Below are 9,641 nucleotides of genomic sequence, written 5' to 3'. Positions count from 1 at the left end.
TGTCCGTCAATGTATTGCACATCAATGAACATGCAGCCTCCTTATCTTTGAAACATGTAAACAAGCGTGGGGAGAACATGCAAACTCTACATGAACCGGGAATGTACCTCCTAAGATAAAGGTGATTACCATGTCATGCCACCATGGTTGGTGGTACATGATTGTTTCATAGGAACAAACAACTACTTGGTACTGTAGGTGAACCTGAGGTATGGTAGGAACAAAGTCACTCCTTCTTTTCCAACAACTTGTCTGCATATATATTAATGGTAAGTGTCTTAATGGGCGAAGCCTTTCGAAGTGCAATATATATGCATTTTAATCTTGCAGCAGATGTTAGTTTTCTTGTGCGTAGGTAGTGTGTGTCCTCAAGCAGCCCTCTTTGACGGTCTGATCTAACATTATACTAACAGATGAAACCCTCATTCTGTCAGAGAGGACTAAAACCACCCATGTGAAACACAAAAGGACAGGACAGATCAAGAGACGAGACACTGACAAAGTTGCTCTTTCAGTGTGTGTTGTAATCCAAGCTTTTCTGCTCTCTGAGGTGGCAACAGTAGGGGTTTCTGTGTAAGTTAGTGAGCGCGAGTCCTTTACACTGCAACCTTTCAGATTTTCCCTGCAAGGAGGAAAAGAGGCACATTAATTCAGAGTTAAAACTGGTCTGTGTTTGTTGAGATAAACCTCTCGTACTGCTCTCCGCGTTCAGATCAGCTGATCGAACTCCAAGAACAGGTGTTCCCATCCTGTGGTCCCTGCCATCAGAGCCGTCTGGGAGATTTGCGAGGCCCTGTGCAAAATGGCCAGGGGGGGGGGGCCCGAAATTTTTGTGTTTTTCGGGTCGTATCGGGTGTCTATATGCGCAATTTTAACTCTCCAATTATCAAAATACTGGATACCTTCCAATGCCTCATCATCATTTGACTTGCCTCGACGCGGGGCCCCATGGCTGCTTGAGACCCGGTCGGATCGGTGATTTTTGTAACAAATTTATCAAACGAGCCTTTCAGAGAGGCACTAAACTCTTCCATTTTCTTTAGTTTTTTTCTTTTTTCATCCCCTGATGGAAATTTCCTGAATCTGTCTCGTTCTCTCGACATTGTGTGACAGTTTGTTCCAACTCCACCCGTCTGGATCAGAGCAGCTTGTGTCTGCGCTTGGTCTGACGCAGTTGTAACAACAGCATTATAAAACATATATTTATTGATATGCACAGACTAGTACACATTTAGGTCTGTAATGGAACGTGACTGTTGATATTTATAAGGGAAAAAACAAAAAAAAAAAAACGAAAAAAAATTTTTTTTGAAAAAAAAATAATTAAAAAACACCCCATAGCGCGAGGCCCCGTGCGGTCGCACGGTTCGCACACCCCTTGTGGCGGCTCTGCCTGCCATCTTTGGGAGGTTTGCACAAGGTTTTTGTTAGTTCACCAAATTAGACATAGTCATAGTCATTTACTCCGTGGTCAAAGTCTTTGTGAAATTAAAGCAGATCTGACATTGATTTTATGCTCAGCGCTATAACGTGTGCTTCATGGCACACAGGACTTCTTTAGAATAAGACCAACTGCAGATTTGGTTTAATTAAATTACATTATCAGTACTCTCTTATCCCTATTCGGGGTCATGGGCTTCTGCCGGAGATGATCTCAGCTCTGTTCGGGCAAGAGGCAGCGGTACACACTGGACAGGAGATCACAGGGCTTTGTAAGGAACTATAAAAAGAAAACCAACAACAGCAGGGGTGAAACTCCAAGACGACCTGTCAGGAGTTGAACCAGGAACCCTTTGCTGTGAAGCAACAGTGCTAATCACTAAGCCACAGTGCTTGGTGATTATCAGCTTCAAATCACTGTAGGGTCATGGGGGTCACTGAGCATGACCCAATCCAGTCTCATTCATTGTCATTATATCCCTGTAATGCCAACTCTATCTACTGCTACTACTACTGGACTTACATCTAATGGAACAACACAAGCAAGAAATCAGCTGGATAAGACCTGGTCAGACTGCTGAGAGTCCAGTTGGGGTTTTTTATTGTGTTCCCCTTCCCGCCCAACACAATAGTCCCTTTATACAAGAAAGCTACATCTATAAAGACACCATCATACGATCATAAGTGCATGCGTCTTACTCAGTGCTGAGTCATGCAAAGAATATGAATGAACAGAGATCTAGTGTTGATCTCTTAACTTCTGGCACCTAAAATTTCCAAGCTACTTCCAATCTACTTCACAATGTAGTTTGCAGATTTTCAGAGTCTAGAAGCTTGAGGGCTCGTCCGGGATTTGAACCCGGGACCTCTCGCACCCGAAGCGAGAATCATACCCCTAGACCAACGAGCCACTTGTAAAGAGCAAGTCGTTCACAGGTCATCAGCCGACAATGGGGAGGAAAACTCCCTCCTAACAGAAAGAGACCTCCTGGTGGGCAGCCATCAGCCTCGATCAGTTGAAGGGTGAGAACTGCAGGACGGAGATGCTAACAAATGCAAATTTATCAGGTGAGATACATGTGCTATTGAAAGGAAAAAAAAAAACATAGTCTGCAGGGTCCTGAATCCAACATCGTGCAATGCAAAGATTATCACCATGTGCAAAGTGAGGTGCTGAGTTTGTCAAATGTCAAACAAAGAACCACAGTAATTTCAAGAGGATTAAACAGTCAAGTGCCACTCTTTGTGCTTCTTTAAGGAATCTGCTTGGCACCTCTTTGTGCACGTGTGATCCGCATATGAACATGCTTTGGAAGGAAATTAAGTCTTGTCTTATCAATGTTGGGGCATATTTATCAAAGTAATTATAAGCAGATAATGTAGAGATGCAACTACATATACCTGTTGGAGACTTTAGCGCCTTAAAGCAGCAAAAAGGACCCAACCTTTTAAATTACTTGGATGGATATGTGAATGGATTTTGTTCGTGGGTACTACTTATTATTATTAAGTATTTTCATCAATTCCAAAATGCGTAAATGTCTTTCCGTGAACAGTTTTTGCACGAATGAGGCCCACTTTGTTTTAGCTCAAACAGCTATCTTTGTCTGACCTTGACCAAGTAGTTTCTGGGAGTTTCCTGATCTAGTGACTTTAGTGCCTAATCCTAACTAAAGCCCCTGTGAAGGTGAAAGTTGAAAAAGGCAGGTGGGATACTTTAGCATCAGCACTAATATATGGAAAGAACAGAAATAAATAAACCAGCCAGATTAAAATATCAACAAAGAACATTTACACATAAGGTTTCTGTTATGTAGTTTCCCATTCCAGTGTATTTATTTGCAATAAACATGTTTATTATTAGGATCCACACCTGGATACCAGCCCGTCCATGGCTGGATTTTCCCTCCAACGAAAAAGCAGTAAAAACACTAAGAGGACCAAAGTGGTATACACAGAGAGCGTGAACGCTCAAAACTGAAACTTTATGCAGTTTTAAAGCAAAATCACAGTTATTTCGCTGCTCTAGAGCTTCTTTATTTGGGACTGTCACCATGAATGCAGGTTGGTTTTCTCCGGCACCTTCTGTAGGCTAACAGGACAAACATCCTTGGCTGGATTTCTTCCGGTCGCTACTTCGACTGGACCGCGGTCTAAATGTCGGTCAGAACCTGAATGCAAACTTTCAAATTTCACATTGTTGGCCACAATTAAATGGACAGAGTGGAGTTAAGAGTAAATGAGCAGAAGTCAGAACTCTTGTCATTTTTGCTAACTTGTACTCCAGTCTGCCTCAGATTTATCCAAAGCCCTGAGCTTCTCCATAACTTCCTGCCTACTTTGAAGTGTTGTTTGTGCAACTTTGAAGCCAAGAGCCTCATGGTCATGGATCTCCATCTCAGAAACTGATTGTTTTCTGGCTTTCTGCTAGTCCTCTCTCACCCAGAAATCTCCGTCCCCAATTCCCACAGCTTACGTTTGATGTCTTAAGTTCCCCCTTGCGCTAGTGTCCAACCAGACCTGTGGATAACTACTGTTTCTTCAATTGTATTTGTTCAACTTGTGGCCACATTTGCCTACTTTAGATTGACCTCTCTGATAGGAGCCTTTGTGTTGGAAACAAGACTATAGGACGGCGGAGGGCAGGAGGCTGCCAAGTGGCTGACTGACGACTTGCCTTTTCCACTCAAGCCTGAAACCTCGCCGTGCCATCCCCACTTCGGCCTGAGCCAGTCTATATGACTTATGGAGTTTGGGCCCCTCCACTGCCAATCCCACTTAGAGTGCAGTTTTCTGATAAACAAAAGCACATTCGAGGTTTAGCTTCTCATTTCACACTATGTGCTTTGGCTAGAGGCAGTGCTTTCCAGGAGCCCCTGGCCTGGAGTCCAAAGAATGGCTCCAGTTGGCTTAAAAAAAAAAAAAATGAGTGGGGGAAAAGACGCCACATGTGGGGGATTAGGCTCCATCTTTCATCCTCCACGCTCTCTGCTCGCCCTCTGCTGCTCGAGCCATCCCCGCTCCCGGTGAACCAGCCCCGTGGACACATGCAGACTTTCGCTTTGTACCTCCAACAACCGACACGGACTCACCTGACTCTTTCTCTCCATCTCAACCCCCCACCTTTTAGCACTTTTAACCATGCAAAAGGGATTGACAAACAAGAACATGCAGAATCTCTTCCTCATTCTGCCTGCTTTCTCTCTCGGAGCTTGGATTTAAACTTTTAGTTTTAGTGCGGGGGCACACACATCCCTGGCTATTGTAGGAGGGAGTCCTGACCTTTAAAAAAAGCTTTACAGTTGTGACTCTGAATTTTCCTCCACTAAAGTTTGTGGGCTATGCTGAGGTAGTGATACAGTTTTAATTCCATAAACCGTCTTCATTGTGTCTTTGCATATTTCCCCAAACGCCTGTGACTTGGAAACCTGGCAACCACACTGTACAGCACGTTGTACATATGGTGCTTCAATCAAGAAACCTGTGCCACTGACTGTAAATTTATTCCATGTCAGACTTGTATATCTTGAATATACTTAACCTGTTAAGTGTGAACGGTGCGCCAGATGGATTGAAGAAGGAGAATAAGGTAGACATGATTCTTAATGCTTTTTCTATTAGAAAAGCCGAGGCTCAGATCTGAAGGCGAGTGGCACCCGTCAAGGCCCTTTGTCTCCGGGCTAAGCAGAGATACCAGAGTGGTTATTAGAGATGCGCGTGAAACGCTAGCCACGGCGTGCGATGACCCCGGGGGTCTTGCCTGTCTCTGGGAACAGATGTGCCACCCACTCGCAACAGTTGTACCCTTCCCACAGTGGCCTTGTGGGAGACGGTGGGCTCTCGCGGACTGAAGATGATACCTCTCTCAACTAGCTCGAGTGTTGGCTGCAGGGAGGCTGAGATTCTCTGAGAGGATGTGGGGAGGCAGGGGGGGGAACAGCACAAATATTTACGGGATCAATATTTACCCACATTCGGCTCAGGGAGCCAACACCTGCTACATCTTTGCATAAAGTCGAGAAGTTGGTGAAATGAACGGCTGATCTCTTGAAGATTTCATTAAACACCCCCCCACCCACACCCCCGCCCCTCTAAATATGAACTTAGAAACTTGATCAAGTTATTGTAGTATTAAAGTCTAAGACAAATGTTTCTCTGCTGCTTGTTTTTTTTTTATCTTTTCCTTTTCTCTCCGACAGCTCATTAAAACAAATACAGCTAATAGTGAAGATTTTAAAGGCTCATAGTACAGACCAATTTTCTTTATTATTTTTTAATCCTTAATGAAGAGTTTCATTTACACCATGCTTACAGAGAAAACATGCATTTCAATGTGTTGGAAGTTAATTCATTTCCTTGTAATGCAATAGTTAGTTTTAATTGCTTTTTAATGTAGTCGCTTGGCTATAATATTGCAGAAAACAAACTTTGTGTTGCATTCATTTACATTTTGAATTCACAGCCATTATATCAGAATTTTTCATGGCTCACGATGACATGCTTTGTATTTGCAGGCAGTTTACTCTTCCCTCATAATGAGCAGAGCTATGGAAACACAACGCATTATGATAACTAAGTAAAATCTTGATATGTTATGCTAATAAAAGGATATTTGAACTCACAGTTTGCTGTCAGATCAAGACAGAGATAAAAGTTGTGAGTGTTGGCACTAACTGGAATGAACTGTGACACCTAAATCAACAACTCGCAGAAGGACTTTGCCCCCCAAATTCATCTGTCAATAGATTGAGTCAATACAGGCTGATCTGGGTGCAGCTCCAGAGCCGTCTGTCTACCCGTCGACACACGGAGGACACTGTCTGGCTAGACGTCTGGCCATTAACTGCATTATCTGTGCGTCTGTTGTGTAAATGCATGGAACAGCGGGTGCAACTCTTTTATTCCTTATCTCTGCTTGTCCCGATTAAACCAATGTCCCTTTTTGTTTAAGTGAATGAAACCCAATAAGTCGTAAATAGAGTCCAAATTCAGTGAGGTCTTGACTGATTTCATTATACTAAGTGGTAGGAAACCACTGCGTGCTATCAGAAATGAACGTGGTAAAATATCAAGAGTTTTGTTTTTATTTTTCACTCTTTCACTCATCGCTCGATATTTCAAACCTGCATCTGTTGTTTAAACTTTCTGACTTTTTGCGTTTTCATTTGTCACTATTTTCTTAAGTTACGTGCTTTCAAGGAAAAAGTACAGCAGCAGCTTTATGAACCCCCACATCCCCGCCGCCGCCTCTCTCAGGCCACTCACATCATGATGGGAAAAAATGTTAAATACTACATTCGTTTTACTGACATAATAGTTTTAAAAACCAAGAAGATTTCTTTGTTTTACTAAAATCGAACAAAACTGAGCTCCTCAGTCACATTTACACCTGGGTCCGACCGCAGAAAGGGGTTAGGAGGTTAGGGGTTTCTAGTCGGTGAGAGTTATTTGCATCGTGGAGGGGTTGACTGGAGCCCTCTACATCTGAAACCCTCCGGGTGGGACACAATTTCACACTGAGGAGGGAGGAAAACCACAGCAAAGCTAACTAGTAATTTGATTTAAATAAAATGTAACAATGCAAGGCGAAACTTCCTACTGAAAAGTGGTTTGACCACAGAGGGGAAAGCTGAAGCAATGTAGCAGCCAGTCGCTGGTTAATTCACATCAAAATATTAAAAACTCAGAACTTTCCATCTTCCAGCTGAAATTAGTTTTTTAAATCCAAAAAACTTTAAAAAAAACCAAACCAGATTTCTTAGTTTGGACATAACATACTTCAACATAACATTTGTCTTAATTAAAGGGGACCTATTATGAAAAACAAAATTTTCTTGCTTTAACATATATAAAGTGGCCTCCCCTCAACTCAGAGAAAGAGGAAAGCAACCAAATTCTGCAGTGTCTGTACAGCCGCCCGGATGAGCCGTCCAGTCTGATGTGGATCTACGAGCCGTTCAGATTCTGCTCCCGTCGTTACGTAACAATGGGCGCGATTTACATAGGTTGGCCTCCGATGTGTGAAACCACGCCCACAACTAACTCTGGCCGGAACAACAACTAACTCCACCGGCTGGAGCTTCCACCATTTTTTCATAGTGGTGTATCGCGTCATTCAGGCAGCCAATCAGCACAGTGCCTCATTATCATAGCCCCGCCCACTCAGAATCCCGCATAGATAATGAGGTTAGAGAATGTGAAGATAAAGACATGGCTCAGAGGCTGAATTTCTCATTTATTTAAGCAAAAACAATCAAAAGCTTGTTTTTAAGACATTCAGGGCCTGTTTAAAATAGGTATTAGATGCCATAATAGGTCCCCTTTAAGTTAAAATATCGGTTTCAATTTCGTTTAATGGAACACTTTTTCAGTTTCAGGAAATGTTGCTCCTGCAGTCTCCTGTTCGCCCAGAGCAGCTTTGGACCCTGGTTCTGTTTGCATACCACCCTGTATTACACATCAGCCATGATGGTCAACAAAGGGTGCAAGATGACGCTACCTCATAGAGCTACAGTGGACATCATGACATCATGGCAGAGGAAGCAGAGGGGAAAACAATTTAATATTAAATTAGCTGGACTGAAATCACAGTAATGAACGCTGCTAATCTGAATTACATGTTTGCAGGAGTTCAAGCAGAGCTCAAGCAAAGTGACAGGATTGTGACATGTTGGAGGTCACTTCAGACACAGCACTGCAAAAACAGCCCTGCTAGAAATAAGCCTAATATTCCTAAATCTAGTCAAATTTGTCTTATTATGAGCTAAATTATCTTAGCCAATGGAGTAAGAAAGATTTTCTTGACTAAGACTTTTAAAACTAACAAAATAGTCAGAGAACAGTCTTCTTTTTTCTTGAAACAAGGCTTTTTAACTTTCTAAGAAATTCGTTTTTGCAGTGAGGAACGTGGTCTCAAACACACAAAGGGTGCTTCTTCTTCCTCACTTTGAAGGAGTTTGGGGGCCCATAGTGACAATATTTTCTGTTTAGCTATGTAGTTAAGACCAACTTCTCCACCTCATCACGATACGAGATGGCCTGGTGACACGATTCATGAATAAAACCTCCTGGGGAGGAGAATCAAGACTGCATCGTTCACACCATGATGCATCGTCTTGACCTGAAGAGCTGGCTCTCCTGCATTATGCCTTGATTTTGTGGAGTTACGTCTGTCACATATACACTCAAAACCTGTGTCTGGTCATGAGTTGAACCTGCGTCACCTCCAGTAGGCAGGGCCGCCGCAAGGGGTGTGCGAACCGTGCGACCGCACGGGGCCTTGCACCCCAAGGGGCCTCGCGCTATGGGCCGTTTTTTTTTTTTTTTTTTTTTTAATTTTTTTTTTTTTTGTTTTTTTCCCTTATAATTATCAACAGTCACGTTCCATTACAGACCTAAATGTGTACTAGTCTGTGCATATCAATAAATATATGTGCAATGATGCGCGTGTCTGTTGTTCAACACAACTGATCAGACCAAGCGGAGACACAAGCTGCTCCGATCCAGACGGATGGAGTTGGAACAAACTGTCCCACAATGTCGAGAGAACGAGACAGATTCAGGAAATTTCCATCAGGGGATGAAAAAAGAAAAAAAACTAAAGAAAATTGAAAAGTTTAATGCCTCTCTGAAAGGCTTGTTTGATAAATTTGTTACAAAAATCACCGATCCGACCGGGTCTCAAGCAGCCGTGGGGCTCCACGTCGAGGCAAGCCGAGATGATGATGAGGCAGGGGAAGGTATCCAGTATTTTGCTAATTGGAGAGTTAAAATTGCGCATATAGACACCCGATCCGACCCGAAAAACCCCAAAAATTTTGCACGCGCTCGCTACGCTCACGCGCGAGGGCCCCCCCCAGCCATTTCGCACAGGGCCTCGCAAATCTCCCAGGCGACTCTGCCAGTAGGTCGCAGCTTTTGCATGTGGGGGACGGCAGCTCTGTCACCCCAAACCAGTTTAGATGAGGTGAGATGTCCAAGAACCAACATAACAAGTCCAGTCTGCTTAAATTATTCCGGATAACACAGAAACCAGACCACAATGACGGTAGGTAAAACATGGCAACTCAAGCTGGAGAACTATCAAAGGAAACTGTGGACAACATAAAACATAAAAACTCTTTTTTTTACACTTAGCGAGATCCTTTGCAAAAGTAGACTGAAAAAACAGCAGTTTCATTCCCTTCAACATGGTTAAAGTG

The 9,641-nt window shown here is 43.1% G+C and overlaps 1 non-coding gene across 1 annotated transcript; it reads right to left on the bottom strand.

Moving 5' to 3' along the window:
* Window positions 1-2,278: 2,278 nt before the first annotated feature.
* On the bottom strand, window positions 2,279-2,350 carry trnap-cgg (transfer RNA proline (anticodon CGG)). Its single transcript has one exon. It is a non-coding gene; the product is annotated as a tRNA-Pro (tRNA).
* Between the last annotated feature and the right edge of the window lie 7,291 nt (window positions 2,351-9,641).

Source organism: Cololabis saira, chromosome 3 (assembly GCF_033807715.1).
Source record: "Cololabis saira isolate AMF1-May2022 chromosome 3, fColSai1.1, whole genome shotgun sequence".
NCBI classification, from domain to species: Eukaryota; Metazoa; Chordata; class Actinopteri; order Beloniformes; family Belonidae; genus Cololabis; species Cololabis saira.
The sequence above is the reverse complement of the archived record's forward strand: the minus strand, read 5'-3'. Positions and strand labels throughout refer to the sequence as shown.